Here is a 20,760-nt window from a genome sequence, read left to right as displayed (position 1 = left end):
AGGGTCTGCGTTTGCTCACCCAACCTCACCAAACCTCTCAGCCGCAACAGTGTCCACCCTTAGGTCTCATCCAGCTGTGGGTCTAGATATGGTCAATCCAGGTTGCATCACAGCCCCTGAACGCATTGTGTAAGAATTTCTCTCTCTTTCACTGTCTTTGTTTCATGGGTTTTTCAAAGTAATTTATTTTTATAATGGGGTTTAGCTGCTTTTCACTGCTGTGTTTATGCCGCTTTTTACCCAATTGACACACTAACAGAGAGATATCAATACATAAGTTTTAAGATTATTACTAGTCAGATATATTCTTGTGCGGTGAATAGGGCGTGTTGAGTCCAGTTCTCTGAGCAGGAGTAGGTCTTGTCTATTACATATTGGGTTTATGGAACGGTATCTGAGCTAATTTGAAACCCTTGTTTTATGTATCACCCCACCTCACCTTTCCCGTTAAGCAGCCATAGTGTGTTTTCTGCATGTGTGACTCTGTTCTGTTTTGTAATTCAGTTCAAGTGTAACGGTTTTTACATTCCCTCTATAAGTGATACCTTATGAGAAGTGTCCTTTTCTGTGTGACTTATTTCACTTAGAGTCGTCGTACCTAAATCCACTCATCATGCTGCTACTAGCCTTATGACATTGATTTCACGGCTGAGTGATATTCCATTGTACATAAGGACCACAACTTCTTTATCCATTTTTCTCTTTCCTGCGATATTGAAGGTGGAATGAAGTGGAGGTCCTTGTCAACAGAGCAGCCCTAAACTTTGGGGTGCTTGTGTCTTGCTGATTTTTAATTTTCCCAATTTATACCCCCATGAGTGGAAGTGCCCTATGCTCTCTAAGCTTTGCTTTTTAGACGTTTCAGGACTCACCGTACACTTCTCCAGAGTGGCTGTTGACAATTTACATCCCACCCATCAGTGTAGCAAGGCTCCCATTTCTCCATGGCCTGTCCTGCATTTCTGGTTTTGACACTTTTTTCAGCATGGCCCTTTTGACCGATGGGAAGCGAGACATCTTTGTAGCGCTGATTTGCCTTTCCAGGTTGCTTGGTTGGCCAAAAAGGGCGTATGCGTTTTTTCCTGAATATATTCAGGAAAAAACGCATACGCCCTTTTTGGCCAAGGGCATCATTGTCAACGTTTTGCCGGTTTTCATGTGCTTTAAAGGCGATTCGAATCTACCTCCTGAAATCTGTTTCCTGCAATTCTGCCTTGATTTCAAATCCTCTTCTTTGCCTTCCCTCAATATATTTGTGGATGAGAGTTATCATTTATAAGTCTGCAGGTTTGTGAATTGCAGTGCCCTGAACCTCCATTTTACAACTCGCTTTTTAGGGAGCTGGCAGCAAAAGCGCAGGATGGCTTCAGGCCCTGTTCTGGTTCCGGGGGGCAGGCTGAGCCTGTGGTTAATTCTTCTTCCTGATGGGAAAATAGAGTGACCTGTGCCTGTCCCAACACCAAGAGCTAATCTCTCATTGGTTCCACGTCTTCCCGTTCATCCTCAGTACAAATTGCAACCTGTACGGAACAGGAGGTTAAAGGTGATGATGCTCCAAGGAGGGAGATTGCTAGTAAAGTGGCTGGAATGGCGAATCCGGGCACAAGCAGATGAGAAATGAGGTGCGTTTTAGAAACCTTTCGCCATCACACGGTGTACCATCTTCTGGGTATCTCATGCATGTTTTCGATGTAGGAAGATGACCTTGAACCTGGAGATTTGGGACCCATGCGATGGGTACCACGCAGTATTACTTTAAAGGGTCTGCGTTTGCTCACCCAACCTCACCAAACCTCTCAGCCGCAACAGTGTCCACCCTTATGTCTCATCCAGCTGTGGGTCTAGATATGGTCAATCCAGGTTGCATCACAGCCCCTGAACGCATTGTGTAAGAATTTCTCTCTCTTTCACTGTCTTTGTTTCATGGGTTTTTCAAAGTAATTTATTTTTATAATGGGGTTTAGCTGCTTTTCACTGCTGTGTTTATGCCGCTTTACACCCACTTGACACACTAACAGAGAGATATCAATACATAAGTTTTAAGATTATTACTAGTCAGATATATTCTTGTGCGGTGAATAGGGCGTGTTGAGTCCAGTTCTCTGAGCAAGGAGTAGGTCTTGTCTATTACATATTGGGTTTATGGAACGGTATCTGAGCTAATTTGAAACCCTTGTTTTATGTATCACCCCACCTCACCTTTCCCGTTAAGCAGCCATAGTGTGTTTTCTGCATGTGTGACTCTGTTCTGTTTTGTAATTCAGTTCAAGTGTAACGGTTTTTACATTCCCTCTATAAGTGATACCTTATGAGAAGTGTCCTTTTCTGTGTGACTTATTTCACTTAGAGTCGTCGTACCTAAATCCACTCATCATGCTGCTACTAGCCTTATGACATTGATTTCACGGCTGAGTGATATTCCATTGTACATAAGGACCACAACTTCTTTATCCATTTTTCTCTTTCCTGCGATATTGAAGGTGGAATGAAGTGGAGGTCCTTGTCAACAGAGCAGCCCTAAACTTTGGGGTGCTTGTGTCTTGCTGATTTTTCATTTTCCCAATTTATACCCCCATGAGTGGAAGTGCCCTATGCTCTCTAAGCTTTGCTTTTTAGACGTTTTAGGACTCACCGTACACTTCTCCAGAGTGGCTGTTGACAATTTACATCCCGCCCATCAGTGTAGCAAGGCTCCCATTTCTCCATGGCCTGTCCTGCATTTCTGGTTTTGACACTTTTTTCAGCATGGCCCTTTTGACCGATGGGAAGCGAGACATCTTTGTAGCGCTGATTTGCCTTTCCAGGTTGCTTGGTTGGCCAAAAAGTGCGTATGCGTTTTTTCCTGAATATATTTAGGAAAAAACGCATACGCCCTTTTTGGCCAAGGGCATCATTGTCAACGTTTTGCCACTTTTCATGTGCTTTAAAGGCAATTCGAATCTACCTCCTGAAATCTGTTTCCTGCAATTCTGCCTTGATTTCAAATCCTCTTCTTTGCCTTCCCTCAATATATTTGTGGATGAGAGTTATCATTTATAAGTCTGCAGGTTTGTGAATTGCAGTGCCCTGAACCTCCATTTTACAACTCGCTTTTTAGGGAGCTGGCCGCAAAAGCGCAGGATGGCTTCAGGCCCTGTTCTGGTTCCGGGGGGCAGGCTGAGCCTGTGGTTAATTCTTCTTCCTGATGGGAAAATAGAGTGACCTGTGCCTGTCCCAACACCAAGAGCTAGTCTTTCATTGGTTCCACGTCTTCCCGTTCATCCTCAGTACAAATTGCAACCTGTACGGAACAGGAGGTTAAAGGTGCTGATGCTCCAAGGAGGGAGATTGCTAGTAAAGTGGCTGGAATGGTGAACCCGGGCACAAGCAGATGAGAAATGAGGTGCGTTTTAGAAACCTTTCCCCATCACACGGTGTACCATCTTCTGGGTATCTCATGCATGTTTTCGATGTAGGAAGATGCCCTTGAACCTGGAGATTTGGGACCCATGCGATGGGTACCACGCAGTATTATTTAAAGGGTCTGCGTTTGCTCACCCAACCTCACCAAACCTCTCAGCCGCAACAGTGTCCACCCTTATGTCTCATCCAGCTGTGGGTCTAGATATGGTCAATCCAGGTTGCATCACAGCCCCTGAACGCATTGTGTAAGAATTTCGCTCTCTTTCACTGTCTTTGTTTCATGGGTTTTTCAAAGTAATTTATTTTTATAATGGGGTTTAGCTGCTTTTCACTGCTGTGTTTATGCCGCTTTTTACCCACTTGACCCACTAACAGAGAGATATCAATACATAGGTTTTAAGATTATTACTAGTCAGATATATTCTTGTGCGGTGAATAGGGCGTGTTGAGTCCAGTTCTCTGAGCAAGGAGTAGGTCTTGTCTATTACATATTGGGTTTATGGAACGGTATCTGAGCTAATTTGAAACCCTTGTTTTATGTATCACCCCACCTCACCTTTCCCGTTAAGCAGCCATAGTGTGTTTTCTGCATGTGTGACTCTGTTCTGTTTTGTAATTCAGTTCAAGTGTAACGGTTTTTACATTCCCTCTATAAGTGATACCTTATGAGAAGTGTCCTTTTCTGTGTGACTTATTTCACTTAGAGTCGTCGTACCTAAATCCACTCATCATGCTGCTACTAGCCTTATGACATTGATTTCACGGCTGAGTGATATTCCATTGTACATAAGGACCACAACTTCTTTATCCATTTTTCTCTTTCCTGCGATATTGAAGGTGGAATGAAGTGGAGGTCCTTGTCAACAGAGCAGCCCTAAACTTTGGGGTGCTTGTGTCTTGCTGATTTTTAATTTTCCCAATTTATAACCCCATGAGTGGAAGTGCCCTATGCTCTCTAAGCTTTGCTTTTTAGACGTTTCAGGACTCACCGTACACTTCTCCAGAGTGGCTGTTGACAATTTACATCCCGCCCATCAGTGTAGCAAGGCTCCCATTTCTCCATGGCCTGTCCTGCATTTCTGGTTTTGACACTTTTTTCAGCATGGCCCTTTTGACCGATGGGAAGCGAGACATCTTTGTAGCGCTGATTTGCCTTTCCAGGTTGCTTGGTTGGCCAAAAAGGGCGTATGCGTTTTTTCCTGAATATATTCAGGAAAAAACGCATACGCCCTTTTTGGCCAAGGGCATCATTGTCAACGTTTTGCCGCTTTTCATGTGCTTTAAAGGCGATTCGAATCTACCTCCTGAAATCTGTTTCCTGCAATTCTGCCTTGATTTCAAATCCTCTTCTTTGCCTTCCCTCAATATATTTGTGAACGAGAGTTATCATTTATAAGTCTGCAGGTTTGTGAATTGCAGTGCCCTGAACCTCCATTTTACAACTCGCGTTTTTGGGAGCTGGCCGCAAAAGCGCAGGATGGCTTCAGGCCCTGTTCTTGTTCCGGGGGGCAGGCTGAGCCTGTGGTTAATTCTTCTTCCTGATGGGAAAATAGAGTGACCTGTGCCTGTCCCAACACCAAGAGCTAGTCTCTCATTGGTTCCACGTCTTCCCGTTCATCCTCAGGACAAATATCAACCTGTACGGAACAGGAGGTTAAACGTGATGATGCTCCAAGGAGGGAGATTGCTAGTAAAGTGGCTGGAATGGCGAACCCGAGCACAAGGAGATGAGAAATGAGGTGCGTTTTAGAAACCTTTCCCCATCACACGGTGTACCGTCTTCTGGGTTTCTCATGCATGTTTTCGATGTAGGAAGATGCCCTTCAACCTGGAGATTTGGGACCCATGCGATGGGTACCACGCAGTATTACTTTAAAGGGTTTGCGTTTGCTCACCCAACCTCACCAAACCTCTCAGCCCCAAGAGTGTCCACCCTTATGTCTCATCCAGCTGTGGGTCTAGATATGGTCAATCCAGGTTGCATCACAGCCCGTGAACGCATTGTGTAAGAATTTCTATCTCTTTCACTGTCTTTGTTTCATGGGTTTTTCAAAGTAATTTATTTTTATAAATGGGTTTAGCTGCTTTTCACTGCTGTGTTTATGCCGCTTTTCACCCACTTGACACACTAACAGAGAGATATCAATACATAGGTTTTAAGATTATTACTAGTCAGATATATTCTTGTGCGGTAAATAGGGCGTGTTGAGTCCAGTTCTCTGAGCAAGGAGTAGGTGTTGTCTATTACATATTGGTTTTATGGAACGGTATCTGAGCTAATTTGAAACCCTTGTTTTATGTATCACCCCACCTCACCTTTCCCGTTAAGCAGCCATAGTGTGTTTTCTGCATGTGTGACTCTGTTCTGTTTTGTAATTCAGTTCAAGTGTAACGGTTTTTACATTCCCTCTATCAGTGATACCTTATGAGAAGTGTCCTTTTCTGTGTGACTTATTTCACTTAGAGTCGTCATACCTAAATCCACTCATCATGCTGCTACTAGCCTTATGACATTGATTTCATGGCTGAGTGATATTCCATTGTACATAAGGACCACAACTTCTTTATCCATTTTTCTCTTTCCTGGGATATTGAAGGTGGAATGAAGTGGAGGTCCTTGTCAACAGAGCAGTCCTAAACTTTGGGGTGCTTGTGTCTTGCTGATTTTTAATTTTCCCAATTTATACCCCCATGAGTGGAAGTGCCCTATGCTCTCTAAGCTGTGTTTTTTAGATGTTTCAGGACACACCGTAATCTTCTCCAGAGTGGCTGTTGGCAATTTACATCCCGCCCATCAGTGTACCAAGGCTCCCATTTCTCCATGGCCTGTCCTGCATTTCTGGTTTTGACACTTTTTTCAGCATGGCCTTTTTAACCGATGGGAAGCGAGACTTCTTTGTAGCGCTGATTTGCCTTTCCAGGTTGCTTGGTTGGCCAAAAAGGGCGTATGCGTTTTTTCCTGAATATATTCAGGAAAAAACACATACGCCCTTTTTGGCCAAGGGCATCATTGTCAACGTTTTGCCGCTTTTCATGTGCTTTAAAGGCAATTCGAATCTACCTCCTGAAATCTGTTTCCTGCAATTCTGCCTTGATTTCAAATCCTCTTCTTTGCCTTCCCTCAATATATTTGTGGACGAGAGTTATCATTTATAACTCTGCAGGTTTGTGAATTGCAGTGCCCTGAACCTCCATTTTACAACACGCGTTTTTGGGAGATGGCCGCAAAAGCGCAGGATGGCTTCAGGCCCTGTTCTGGTTCCGGGGTGCAGGCTGAGCCTGTGGTTAATTCTTCTTCCTGATGGGAAAATAGAGTGACCTGTGCCTGTCCCAACACCAAGAGCTAGTCTTTCATTGGTTCCACGTCTTCCCGTTCATCCTCAGTACAAATTGCAACCTGTACGGAACAGGAGGTTAAAGGTGCTGATTCTCCAAGGAGGGAGATTGCTAGTAAAGTGGCTGGAATGGTGAACCCGGGCACAAGCAGATGAGAAATGAGGTGCGTTTTAGAAACCTTTCCACATCACACGGTGTACCATCTTCTGGGTATCTCATGCATGTTTTCGATGTAGGAAGATGCCCTTGAACCTGGAGATTTGGGACCCATGCGATGGGTACCACGCAGTATTACTTTAAAGGGTCTGCGTTTGCTCACCCAACCTCACCAAACCTCTCAGCCGCAACAGTGTCCACCCTTATGTCTCATCCAGCTGTGGGTCTAGATATGGTCAATCCAGGTTGCATCACAGCCCCTGAACGCATTGTGTAAGAATTTCTCTCTCTGTTTCACTGTCTTTCTTTCATGGGTTTTTCAAAGTAATTTATTTTTATAATGGGGTTTAGCTGCTTTTCACTGCTGTGTTTATGCCACTTTTTACCCACTTGACACACTAACAGAGAGATATCAATACATAGGTTTTAAGATTATGACTAGTCAGATATATTCTTGTGCGGTGAATAGGGCGTGTTGAGTCCAGTTCTCTGAGCAAGGAGTAGGTCTTGTCTATTACATATTGGGTTTATGGAACGGTATCTGAGCTAATTTGAAACCCTTGTTTTATGTATCACCCCACCTCACCTTTCCCGTTAAGCAGCCATAGTGTGTTTTCTGCATGTGTGACTCTGTTCTGTTTTGTAATTCAGTTCAAGTGTAACGGTTTTTACATTCCCTCTATAAGTGATACCTTATGAGAAGTGTCCTTTTCTGTGTGACTTATTTCACTTAGATTCGTCGTACCTAAATCCACTCATCATGCTGCTACTAGCCTTATGACATTGATTTCACGGCTGAGTGATATTCCATTGTACATAAGGACCACAACTTCTTTATCCATTTTTCTCTTTCCTGGGATATTGAAGGTGGAATGAAGTGGAGGTCCTTGTCAACAGAGCAGCCCTAAACTTTGGGGTGCTTGTGTCTTGCTGATTTTTCATTTTCCCAATTTATAACCCCATGAGTGGAAGTGCCCTATGCTCTCTAAGCTTTGTTTTTTAGATGTTTCACGACTCACCGTACGCTTCTCCAGAGTGGCTGTTGGCAATTTACATCCCGCCCATCAGTGTAGCAAGGCTCCCATTTCTCCATGGCCTGTCCTGCATTTCTGGTTTTGACACTTTTTTCAGCATGGCCTTTTTAACCGATGGGAAGCGAGACATCTTTGTAGCGCTGATTTGCCTTTCCAGGTTGCTTGGTTGGCCAAAAAGGGCGTATGCGTTTTTTCCTGAATATATTCAGGAAAAAACGCATACGCCCTTTTTGGCCAAGGGCATCATTGTCAACGTTTTGCCGCTTTTCATGTGCTTTAAAGGCGATTCGAATCTACCTCCTGAAATCTGTTTCCTGCAATTCTGCCTTGATTTCAAATCCTCTTCTTTGCCTTCCCTCAATATATTTGTGGACGAGAGTTATCATTTATAACTCTGCAGGTTTGTGAATTGCAGTGCCCTGAACCTCCATTTTACAACTCGCGTTTTTGGGAGCTGGCCGCAAAAGCGCAGGATGGCTTCAGGCCCTGTTCTTGTTCCGGGGGGCAGGCTGAGCCTGTGGTTAATTCTTCTTCCTGATGGGAAAATAGAGTGACCTGTGCCTGTCCCAACACCAAGAGCTAGTCTCTCATTGGTTCCACGTCTTCCCGTTCATCCTCAGGACAAATATCAACCTGTACGGAACAGGAGGTTAAACGTGATGATGCTCCAAGGAGGGAGATTGCTAGTAAAGTGGCTGGAATGGCGAACCCGAGCACAAGGAGATGAGAAATGAGGTGCGTTTTAGAAACCTTTCCCCATCACACTTTGTACCATCTTCTGGGTTTCTCATGCATGTTTTCGATGTAGGAAGATGCCCTTGAACCTGGAGATTTGGGACCCATGCGATGGGTACCACGCAGTATTACTTTAAAGGGTTTGCGTTTGCTCACCCAACCTCACCAAAACTCTCAGCCCCAAGAGTGTCCACCCTTATGTCTCATCCAGCTGTGGGTCTAGATATGGTCAATCCAGGTTGCATCACAGCCCCTGAACGCATTGTGTAAGAATTTCTCTCTCTTTCACTGTCTTTGTTTCATGGGTTTTTCAAAGTAATTTATTTTTATAATGGGGTTTAGCTGCTTTTCACTGCTGTGTTTATGCCGCTTTTCACCCACTTGACACACTAACAGAGAGATATCAATACATAGGTTTTAAGATTATTACTAGTCAGATATATTCTTGTGCGGTGAATAGGGCATGTTGAGTCCAGTTCTCTGAGCAAGGAGTACGTGTTGTCTATTACATATTGGTTTTATGGAACGGTATCTGAGCTAATTTGAAACCCTTGTTTTATGTATCACCCCACCTCACCTTTCCCGTTAAGCAGCCATAGTGTGTTTTCTGCATGTGTGACTCTGTTCTGTTTTGTAATTCAGTTCAAGTGTAACGGTTTTTACATTCCCTCTATCAGTGATACCTTATGAGAAGTGTCCTTTTCTGTGTGCCTTATTTCACTTAGAATCGTCGTACCTAAATCCACTCATCATGCTGCTACTAGCCTTATGACATTGATTTCATGGCTGAGTGATATTCCTTTGTACATAAGGACCACAACTTCTTTATCCATTTTTCTCTTTCCTGGGATATTGAAGGTGGAATGAAGTGGAGGTCCTTGTCAACAGAGCAGTCCTAAACTTTGGGGTGCTTGTGTCTTGCTGATTTTTAATTTTCCCAATTTATACCCCCATGAGTGGAAGTGCCCTATGCTCTCTAAGCTGTGTTTTTTAGATGTTTCAGGACACACCGTACTCTTCTCCAGAGTGGCTGTTGGCAATTTACATCCCGCCCATCAGTGTAGCAAGGCTCCCATTTCTCCATGGCCTGTCCTGCATTTCTGGTTTTGACACTTTTTTCAGCATGGCCTTTTTAACCGATGGGAAGCGAGACTTCTTTGTAGCGCTGATTTGCCTTTCCAGGTTGCTTGGTTGGCCAAAAAGGGCGTATGCGTTTTTTCCTGAATATATTCAGGAAAAAACGCATACGCCCTTTTTGGCCAAGGGCATCATTGTCAACGTTTTGCCGCTTTTCATGTGCTTTAAAGGCAATTCGAATCTACCTCCTGAAATCTGTTTCCTGCAATTCTGCCTTGATTTCAAATCCTCTTCTTTGCCTTCCCTCAATATATTTGTGGACGAGAGTTATCATTTATAACTCTGCAGGTTTGTGAATTGCAGTGCCCTGAACCTCCATTTTACAACACGCGTTTTTGGGAGATGGCCGCAAAAGCACAGGATGGCTTCAGGCCCTGTTCTTGTTCCGGGGGGCAGGCTGAGCCTGTGGTTAATTCTTCTTCCTGATGGGAAAATAGAGTGACCTGTGCCTGTCCCAACACCAAGAGCTAGTCTGTCATTGGTTCCACGTCTTCCCGTTCATCCTCAGGACAAATTGCAACCTGTACGGAACAGGAGGTTAAAGGTGCTGATGCTCCAAGTAGGGAGATTGCTAGTAAAGCGGCTGGAATAGCGAACCCGGCCACAAGGAGATGAGAAATGAGGTGCGTTTTAGAAACCTTTCCACATCACACGGTGTACCATCTTCTGGGTTTCTCATGCATGTTTTCGATGTAGGAAGATGCCCTTGAACCTGGCGATTTGGGACCCATGCGATGGTTACCATGCAGTATTACTTTAAAGGGTCTGCGTTTGCTCACCCAACCTCACCAAACCTCTCAGCCCCAAGAGTGTCCACCCTTATGTCTCATCCAGCTGTGGGTCTAGATATGGTCAATCCAGGTTGCATCACAGCCCGTGAACGCATTGTGTAGGAATTTCTATCTCTTTCACTGTCTTTGTTTCATGGGTTTTTCAAAGTAATTTATTTTTATAATGGGGTTTAGCTGCTTTTCACTGCTGTGTTTATGCCGCTTTACACCCACTTGACACACTAACAGAGAGATATCAATACATAGGTTTTAAGATTATTACTAGTCAGATATATTCTTGTGCGGTGAATAGGGCGTGTTGAGTCCAGTTCTCTGAGCAAGGAGTAGGTCTTGTCTATTACATATTGGGTTTATGGAACGGTATCTGAGCTAATTTGAAACCCTTGTTTTATGTATCACCCCACCTCACCTTTCCCGTTAAGCAGCCATAGTGTGTTTTCTGCATGTGTGACTCTGTTCTGTTTTGTAATTCAGTTCAAGTGTAACGGTTTTTACATTCCCTCTATAAGTGATACCTTATGAGAAGTGTCCTTTTCTGTGTGACTTATTTCACTTAGATTCGTCGTACCTAAATCCACTCATCATGCTGCTACTAGCCTTATGACATTGATTTCACGGCTGAGTGATATTCCATTGTACATAAGGACCACAACTTCTTTATCCATTTTTCTCTTTCCTGGGATATTGAAGGTGGAATGAAGTGGAGGTCCTTGTCAACAGAGCAGCCCTAAACTTTGGGGTGCTTGTGTCTTGCTGATTTTTAATTTTCCCAATTTATAACCCCATGAGTGGAAGTGCCCTATGCTCTCTAAGCTTTGTTTTTTAGATGTTTCACGACTCACCGTACGCTTCTCCAGAGTGGCTGTTGGCAATTTACATCCCGCCCATCAGTGTAGCAAGGCTCCCATTTCTCCATGGCCTGTCCTGCATTTCTGGTTTTGACACTTTTTTCAGCATGGCCTTTTTAACCGATGGGAAGCGAGACATCTTTGTAGCGCTGATTTGCCTTTCCAGGTTGCTTGGTTGGCCAAAAAGGGCGTATGCGTTTTTTCCTGAATATATTCAGGAAAAAACGCATACGCCCTTTTTGGCCAAGGGCATCATTGTCAACGTTTTGACGCTTTTCATGTGCTTTAAAGGCGATTCGAATCTACCTGTTGAAATCTGTTTCCTGCAATTCTGCCTTGATTTCAAATCCTCTTCTTTGCCTTCCCTCAATATATTTGTGGACGAGAGTTATCATTTATAACTCTGCAGGTTTGTGAATTGCAGTGCCCTGAACCTCCATTTTACAACTCGCGTTTTTGGGAGCTGGCCGCAAAAGCGCAGGATGGCTTCAGGCCCTGTTCTTGTTCCGGGGGGCAGGCTGAGCCTGTGGTTAATTCTTCTTCCTGATGGGAAAATAGAGTGACCTGTGCCTGTCCCAACACCAAGAGCTAGTCTCTCATTGGTTCCACGTCTTCCCGTTCATCCTCAGGACAAATATCAACCTGTACGGAACAGGAGGTTAAACGTGATGATGCTCCAAGGAGGGAGATTGCTAGTAAAGTGGCTGGAATGGCGAACCCGAGCACAAGGAGATGAGAAATGAGGTGCGTTTTAGAAACCTTTCCCCATCACACTTTGTACCATCTTCTGGGTTTCTCATGCATGTTTTCGATGTAGGAAGATGCCCTTGAACCTGGAGATTTGGGACCCATGCGATGGGTACCACGCAGTATTACTTTAAAGGGTTTGCGTTTGCTCACCCAACCTCACCAAACCTCTCAGCCCCAAGAGTGTCCACCCTTATGTCTCATCCAGCTGTGGGTCTAGATATGGTCAATCCAGGTTGCATCACAGCCCCTGAACGCATTGTGTAAGAATTTCTCTCTCTTTCACTGTCTTTGTTTCATGGGTTTTTCAAAGTAATTTATTTTTATAATGGGGTTTAGCTGCTTTTCACTGCTGTGTTTATGCCGCTTTTCACCCACTTGACACACTAACAGAGAGATATCAATACATAGGTTTTAAGATTATTACTAGTCAGATATATTCTTGTGCGGTGAATAGGGCATGTTGAGTCCAGTTCTCTGAGCAAGGAGTACGTGTTGTCTATTACATATTGGTTTTATGGAACGGTATCTGAGCTAATTTGAAACCCTTGTTTTATGTATCACCCCACCTCACCTTTCCCGTTAAGCAGCCATAGTGTGTTTTCTGCATGTGTGACTCTGTTCTGTTTTGTAATTCAGTTCAAGTGTAACGGTTTTTACATTCCCTCTATCAGTGATACCTTATGAGAAGTGTCCTTTTCTGTGTGCCTTATTTCACTTAGAATCGTCGTACCTAAATCCACTCATCATGCTGCTACTAGCCTTATGACATTGATTTCATGGCTGAGTGATATTCCTTTGTACATAAGGACCACAACTTCTTTATCCATTTTTCTCTTTCCTGGGATATTGAAGGTGGAATGAAGTGGAGGTCCTTGTCAACAGAGCAGTCCTAAACTTTGGGGTGCTTGTGTCTTGCTGATTTTTAATTTTCCCAATTTATACCCCCATGAGTGGAAGTGCCCTATGCTCTCTAAGCTGTGTTTTTTAGATGTTTCAGGACACACCGTACTCTTCTCCAGAGTGGCTGTTGGCAATTTACATCCCGCCCATCAGTGTAGCAAGGCTCCCATTTCTCCATGGCCTGTCCTGCATTTCTGGTTTTGACACTTTTTTCAGCATGGCCTTTTTAACCGATGGGAAGCGAGACTTCTTTGTAGCGCTGATTTGCCTTTCCAGGTTGCTTGGTTGGCCAAAAAGGGCGTATGCGTTTTTTCCTGAATATATTCAGGAAAAAACGCATACGCCCTTTTTGGCCAAGGGCATCATTGTCAACGTTTTGCCGCTTTTCATGTGCTTTAAAGGCAATTCGAATCTACCTCCTGAAATCTGTTTCCTGCAATTCTGCCTTGATTTCAAATCCTCTTCTTTGCCTTCCCTCAATATATTTGTGGACGAGAGTTATCATTTATAACTCTGCAGGTTTGTGAATTGCAGTGCCCTGAACCTCCATTTTACAACACGCGTTTTTGGGAGATGGCCGCAAAAGCGCAGGATGGCTTCAGGCCCTGTTCTTGTTCCGGGGGGCAGGCTGAGCCTGTGGTTAATTCTTCTTCCTGATGGGAAAATAGAGTGACCTGTGCCTGTCCCAACACCAAGAGCTAGTCTGTCATTGGTTCCATGTCTTCCCGTTCATCCTCAGGACAAATATCAACCTGTACGGAACAGGAGGTTAAACGTGATGATGCTCCAAGGACGGAGATTGCTAGTAAAGTGGCTGGAATGGCGAACCCGAGCACAAGGAGATGAGAAATGAGGTGCGTTTTAGAAACCTTTCCCCATCACACGGTGTACCATCTTCTGGGTTTCTCATGCATGTTTTCGATGTAGGAAGATGCCCTTGAACCTGGAGATTTGGGACCCATGCGATGGGTACCACGCAGTATTACTTTAAAGGGTTTGCGTTTGCTCACCCAACCTCACCAAACCTCTCAGCCCCAAGAGTGTCCACCCTTATGTCTCATCCAGCTGTGGGTCTAGATATGGTCAATCCAGGTTGCATCACAGCCCGTGAACGCATTGTGTAAGAATTTCTATCTCTTTCACTGTCTTTGTTTCATGGGTTTTTCAAAGTAATTTATTTTTATAAATGGGTTTAGCTGCTTTTCACTGCTGTGTTTATGCCGCTTTTCACCCACTTGACACACTAACAGAGAGATATCAATACATAGGTTTTAAGATTATTACTAGTCAGATATATTCTTGTGCGGTGAATAGGGCGTGTTGAGTCCAGTTCTCTGAGCAAGGAGTAGGTGTTGTCTATTACATATTGGTTTTATGGAACGGTATCTGAGCTAATTTGAAACCCTTGTTTTATGTATCACCCCACCTCACCTTTCCCGTTAAGCAGCCATAGTGTGTTTTCTGCATGTGTGACTCTGTTCTGTTTTGTAATTCAGTTCAAGTGTAACGGTTTTTACATTCCCTCTATCAGTGATACCTTATGAGAAGTGTCCTTTTCTGTGTGACTTATTTCACTTAGAGTCGTCGTACCTAAATCCACTCATCATGCTGCTACTAGCCTTATGACATTGATTTCATGGCTGAGTGATATTCCATTGTACATAAGGACCACAACTTCTTTATCCATTTTTCTCTTTCCTGGGATATTGAAGGTGGAATGAAGTGGAGGTCCTTGTCAACAGAGCAGTCCTAAACTTTGGGGTGCTTGTGTCTTGCCGATTTTTAATTTTCCCAATTTATACCCCCATGAGTGGAAGTGCCCTATGCTCTCTAAGCTGTGTTTTTTAGATGTTTCAGGACACACCGTAATCTTCTCCAGAGTGGCTGTTGGCAATTTACATCCCGCCCATCAGTGTAGCAAGGCTCCCATTTCTCCATGGCCTGTCCTGCATTTCTGGTTTTGACACTTTTTTCAGCATGGCCTTTTTAACCGATGGGAAGCGAGACTTCTTTGTAGCGCTGATTTGCATTTCCAGGTTGCTTGGTTGGCCAAAAAGGGCGTATGCGTTTTTTCCTGAATATATTCAGGAAAAAACGCATACGCCCTTTTTCGCCAAGGGCATCATTGTCAACGTTTTGCCGCTTTTCATGTGCTTTAAAGGCAATTCGAATCTACCTCCTGAAATCTGTTTCCTGCAATTCTGCCTTGATTTCAAATCCTCTTCTTTGCCTTCCCTCAATATATTTGTGGACGAGAGTTATCATTTATAACTCTGCAGGTTTGTGAATTGCAGTGCCCTGAACCTCCATTTTACAACACACGTTTTTGGGAGATGGCCGCAAAAGCGCAGGATGGCTTCAGGCCCTGTTCTTGTTCCGGGGGGCAGGCTGAGCCTGTGGTTAATTCTTCTTCCTGATGGGAAAATAGAGTGACCTGTGCCTGTCCCAACACCAAGAGCTAGTCTTTCATTGGTTCCACGTCTTCCCGTTCATCCTCAGTACAAATTGCAACCTGTACGGAACAGGAGGTTAAAGGTGCTGATTCTCCAAGTAGGGAGATTGCTAGTAAAGCGGCTGGAATAGCGCACCCGGGCACAAGGAGATGAGAAATGAGGTGCGTTTTAGAAACCTTTCCCCATCACACGGTGTACCATCTTCTGGGTTTCTCATGCATGTTTTCGATGTAGGAAGATGCCCTTGAACCTGGAGATTTGGGACCCATGCGATGGGTACCACGCAGTATTACTTTAAAGGGTCTGCGTTTGCTCACCCAACCTCACCAAACCTCTCAGCCGCAACAGTGTCCACCCTTATGTCTCATCCAGCTGTGGGTCTAGATATGGTCAATCCAGGTTGCATCACAGCCCCTGAACGCATTGTGTAAGAATTTCTCTCTCTTTCACTGTCTTTGTTTCATGGGTTTTTCAAAGTAATTTATTTTTATAATGGGGTTTAGCTGCTTTTCACTGCTGTGTTTATGCCGCTTTTTACCCACTTGACACACTAACAGAGAGATATCAATACATAGGTTTTAAGATTATTACTAGTCAGATATATTCTTGTGCGGTGAATAGGGCGTGTTGAGTCCAGTTCTCTGAGCAAGGAGTAGGTCTAGTCTATTACATATTGGGTTTATGGAACGGTATCTGAGCTAATTTGAAACCCTTGTTTTATGTATCACCCCACCTCACCTTTCCCGTTAAGTAGCCATAGTGTGTTTTCTGCATGTGTGACTCTGTTCTGTTTTGTAATTCAGTTCAAGTGTAACGGTTTTTACATTCCCTTTATCAGTGATACCTTATGAGAAGTGTCCTTTTCTGTGTGACTTATTTCACTTAGAATCGTCGTACCTAAATCCACTCATCATGCTGCTACTAGCCTTATGACATTGATTTCATGGCTGAGTGATATTCCATTGTACATAAGGACCACAACTTCTTTATCCATTTTTCTCTTTCCTGGGATATTGAAGGTGGAATGAAGTGGAGGTCCTTGTCAACAGAGCAGCCCTAAACTTTGGGGTGCTTGTGTCTTGCTGATTTTTCATTTTCCCAATTTATACCCCCATGAGTGGAAGTGCCCTATGCTCTCTAAGCTTTGCTTTTTAGACGTTTCAGGACTCACCGTACACTTCTCCAGAGTGGCTGTTGACAATTTACATCCTGCCCATCAGTGTAGCAAGGCTGCCATTTTTCCATGGCCTGTCCTGCATTTCTGGTTTTGACACTTTTTTCAGCATGGCCCTTTTGACCGATGGGAAGCGAGACATCTTTGTAGCGCTGATTTGCCTTTCCAGGTTGCTTGGTTGGCCAAAAAGGGCGTATGCGTTTTTTCCTGAATATATTCAGGAAAAAACGCATACGCCCTTTTTGGCCAAGGGCATCATTGTCAACGTTTTGCCGCTTTTCATGTGCTTTAAAGGCGATTCGAATCTACCTCCTGAAATCTGTTTCCTGCAATTCTGCCTTGATTTCAAATCCTCTTCTTTGCCTTCCCTCAATATATTTGTGGACGAGAGTTATCATTTATAACTCTGCAGGTTTGTGAATTGCAGTGCCCTGAACCTCCATTTTACAACTCGCGTTTTTGGGAGATGCCCGCAAAAGCGCAGGATGGCTTCAGGCCCTGTTCTTGTTCCGGGGGGCAGGCTGAGCCTGTGGTTAATTCTTCTTCCTGATGGGAAAATAGAGTGACCTGTGCCTGTCCCAACACCAAGAGCTACTCTCTCATTGGTTCAACGTTTTCCCGTTCATCCTCAGGACAAATATCAACCTGTACGGAACAGGAGGTTAAACGTGGTGATGCTCCAAGGAGGGAGATTGCTAGTAAAGTGGCTGGAATCGCGAACCCGAGCACAAGCAGATGAGAAATGAGGTGCGTTTTAGAAACCTTTCCCCATCACACGGTGTACCATCTTCTGGGTTTCTCATGCATGTTTTCGATGTAGGAAGATGCCCTTGAACCTGGAGATTTGGGACCCATGCGATGGGTACCACGCAGTATTACTTTAAAGGGTCTGCGTTTGCTCACCCAACCTCACCAAACCTCTCAGCCCCAAGAGTGTCCACCCTTATGACTCATCCAGCTGTGGGTCTAGATATGGTCAATCCAGGTTGCATCACAGCCCCTGAACGCATTCTGTAAGAATTTCTCTCTTTTTCACTGTCTTTGTTTCATGGGTTTTTCAAAGTAATTTATTTTTATAATGGGGTTTAGCTGCTTTTCACTGTTGTGTTTATGCCGCTTTTTACCCACTTGACACACTAACAGAGAGATATCAATACATAGGTTTTAAGATTATTACTAGTCAGATATATTCTTGTGCGGTGAATAGGGCGTGTTGAGTCCAGTTCTCTGAGCAAGGAGTAGGTCTTGTCTATTACATATTGGGTTTATGGAACGGTATCTGAGCTAATTTGAAACCCTTGTTTTATGTATCACCCCACCTCACCTTTCCCGTTAAGCAGCCATAGTGTGTTTTCTGCATGTGTGACTCTGTTCTGTTTTGTAATTCAGTTCAAGTGTAACGGTTTTTACATTCCCTCTATCAGTGATACCTTATGAGAAGTGTCCTTTTCTGTGTGCCTTATTTCACTTAGAATCGTCGTACCTAAATCCACTCATCATGCTGCTACTAGCCTTATGACATTGATTTCATGGCTGAGTGATATTCCTTTGTACATAAGGACCACAACTTCTTTATCCATTTTTCTCTTTCCTGGGATATTGAAGGTGGAATGAAGTGGAGGTCCTTGTCAACAGAGCAGTCCTAAACTTTGGGGTGCTTGTGTCTTGCTGATTTTTAATTTTCCCAATTTATACCCCCATGAGTGGAAGTGCCCTATGCTCTCTAAGCTGTGTTTTTTAGATGTTTCAGGACACACCGTACTCTTCTCCAGAGTGGCTGTTGGCAATTTACATCCCGCCCATCAGTGTAGCAAGGCTCCCATTTCTCCATGGCCTGTCCTGCATTTCTGGTTTTGACACTTTTTTCAGCATGGCCTTTTTAACCGATGGGAAGCAAGACTTCTTTGTAGCGCTGATTTGCCTTTCCAGGTTGCTTGGTTGGCCAAAAAGGGCGTATGCGTTTTTTCCTGAATATATTCAGGAAAAAACGCATACGCCCTTTTTGGCCAAGGGCATCATTGTCAACGTTTTGCCGCTTTTCATGTGCTTTAAAGGCAATTCGAATCTACCTCCTGAAATCTGTTTCCTGCAATTCTGCCTTGATTTCAAATCCTCTTCTTTGCCTTCCCTCAATATATTTGTGGACGAGAGTTATCATTTATAACTCTGCAGGTTTGTGAATTGCAGTGCCCTGAACCTCCATTTTACAACACGCGTTTTTGGGAGATGGCCGCAAAAGCGCAGGATGGCTTCAGGCCCTGTTCTTGTTCCGGGGGGCAGGCTGAGCCTGTGGTTAATTCTTCTTCCTGATGGGAAAATAGAGTGACCTGTGCCTGTCCCAACACCAAGAGCTAGTCTGTCATTGGTTCCACGTCTTCCCGTTCATCCTCAGGACAAATTGCAACCTGTACGGAACAGGAGGTTAAAGGTGCTGATGCTCCAAGTAGGGAGATTGCTAGTAAAGCGGCTGGAATAGCGAACCCGGCCACAAGGAGATGAGAAATGAGGTGCGTTTTAGAAACCTTTCCACATCACACGGTGTACCATCTTCTGGGTTTCTCATGCATGTTTTCGATGTAGGAAGATGCCCTTGAACCTGGCGATTTGGGACCCATGCGATGGTTACCATGCAGTATTACTTTAAAGGGTCTGCGTTTGCTCACCCAACCTCACCAAACCTCTCAGCCCCAAGAGTGTCCACCCTTATGTCTCATCCAGCTGTGGGTCTAGATATGGTCAATCCAGGTTGCATCACAGCCCGTGAACGCATTGTGTAGGAATTTCTATCTCTTTCACTGTCTTTGTTTCATGGGTTTTTCAAAGTAATTTATTTTTATAATGGGGTTTAGCTGCTTTTCACTGCTGTGTTTATGCCGCTTTACACCCACTTGACACACTAACAGAGAGATATCAATACATAGGTTTTAAGATTATTACTAGTCAGATATATTCTTGTGCGGTGAATAGGGCGTGTTGAGTCCAGTTCTCTGAGCAAGGAGTAGGTCTTGTCTATTACATATTGGGTTTATGGAACGGTATCTGAGCTAATTTGAAACCCTTGTTTTATGTATCACCCCACCTCACCTTTCCCGTTAAGCAGCCATAGTGTGTTTTCTGCATGTGTGACTCTGTTCTGTTTTGTAATTCAGTTCAAGTGTAACGGTTTTTACATTCCCTCTATAAGTGATACCTTATGAGAAGTGTCCTTTTCTGTGTGACTTATTTCACTTAGATTCGTCGTACCTAAATCCACTCATCATGCTGCTACTAGCCTTATGACATTGATTTCACGGCTGAGTGATATTCCATTGTACATAAGGACCACAACTTCTTTATCCATTTTTCTCTTTCCTGGGATATTGAAGGTGGAATGAAGTGGAGGTCCTTGTCAACAGAGCAGCCCTAAACTTTGGGGTGTTGTGTCTTGCTGATTTTTAATTTTCCCAATTTATAACCCCATGAGTGGAAGTGCCCTATGCTCTCTAAGCTTTGTTTTTTAGATGTTTCACGACTCACCGTACGCTTCTCCAGAGTGGCTGTTGGCAATTTACATCCCGCCCATCAGTGTAGCAAGGCTCCCATTTCTCCATGGCCTGTCCTGCATTTCTGGTTTTGACACTTTTTTCAGCATGGCCTTTTTAACCGATGGGAAGCGAGACATCTTTGTAGCGCTGATTTGCCTTTCCAGGTTGCTTGGTTGGCCAAAAAGGGCGTATGCGTTTTTTCCTGAATATATTCAGGAAAAAACGCATACGCCCTTTTTGGCCAAGGGCATCATTGTCAACGTTTTGCCGCTTTTCATGTGCTTTAAAGGCGATTCGAATCTACCTGTTGAAATCTGTTTCCTGCAATTCTGCCTTGATTTCAAATCCTCTTCTTTGCCTTCCCTCAATATATTTGTGGACGAGAGTTATCATTTATAACTCTGCAGGTTTGTGAATTGCAGTGCCCTGAACCTCCATTTTACAACTCGCGTTTTTGGGAGCTGGCCGCAAAAGCGCAGGATGGCTTCAGGCCCTGTTCTTGTTCCGGGGGGCAGGCTGA

This window comes from Balaenoptera borealis (genome assembly GCF_965194805.1).
Source record: "Balaenoptera borealis genome assembly, contig: HAP1_SCAFFOLD_42, whole genome shotgun sequence".
Taxonomy (NCBI): domain Eukaryota; kingdom Metazoa; phylum Chordata; class Mammalia; order Artiodactyla; family Balaenopteridae; genus Balaenoptera; species Balaenoptera borealis.
This window is presented reverse-complemented; position numbering follows the sequence as displayed.